Source organism: Antrostomus carolinensis, unplaced genomic scaffold, assembly GCF_000700745.2.
Source record: "Antrostomus carolinensis isolate BGI_N321 unplaced genomic scaffold, ASM70074v2 scaffold30689, whole genome shotgun sequence".
NCBI lineage: Eukaryota > Metazoa > Chordata > Aves > Caprimulgiformes > Caprimulgidae > Antrostomus > Antrostomus carolinensis.
The window spans coordinates 1-533 of record NW_010338373.1 but is presented as its reverse complement, the minus strand read 5'-3'; the positions used below and the strand labels follow the sequence as shown (position 1 = coordinate 533).

Sequence of the window (533 nt, the reverse complement as noted above, 5' to 3'; positions counted from 1 at the left end):
CCTTCACCAGGAGGACCACAGGAAGTCCTGGGTGTCCACGCTCCTTCTGTGGTCAGGAGTGTGTTTCCCACCATTGCAGGGGTGCCCAGGGCAGCCCTGAGCCCCAGTGCCCAGTCACTCCCTGCTCTCCTGGGCTGGGGCCTGATGCTGCACTGGGCACTGGGGCTGTGCCTGGGAGCCCATCTGGGGACTGGGGCAGCCCATGAGGGGTGGGAAGGGGACAACCCTGTTTTCTGAGACCCTCCAGTGGGCACCTTGCCGGTGTCCCCATAGTTGAGTGTCACCAGCAGCTGCCAGGGAAACAGAGGGAGGTGGGATGCTGAGCACTGGGATGCTCTCGGATGTGATGACCACAGCGGTGGCCATGGCTGAGACCCTGCACTTCCCTCTCCCCGCGCAGCCGGTGCCTGGGGACTTTGTCCTCTTACCTGGGCAGCTGCTGCTTCTTGTTGGAGTGAGCGGGCTTGTGTTTCGGGGTGCAACGAGGCCCCCACTTTATAGCCTGGCAAGGGCAGACCCCCGGGCGGGCACAC

At 64.2% G+C, this 533-nt stretch overlaps 1 protein-coding gene across 1 annotated transcript in view; it reads right to left on the bottom strand.

Moving 5' to 3' along the window:
• The window catches only part of CRYBB1 (crystallin beta B1), a gene marked incomplete at its 3' end in the record, with an annotated part of 3,759 nt that extends 3,298 nt beyond the window's left edge, over positions 1-461 (bottom strand). Inside the window, exon 1 of the mRNA XM_010175500.2 lies at positions 429-461. The remainder of the gene's footprint in view (positions 1-428) is intronic.
• Positions 462-533: the final 72 nt, after the last annotated feature.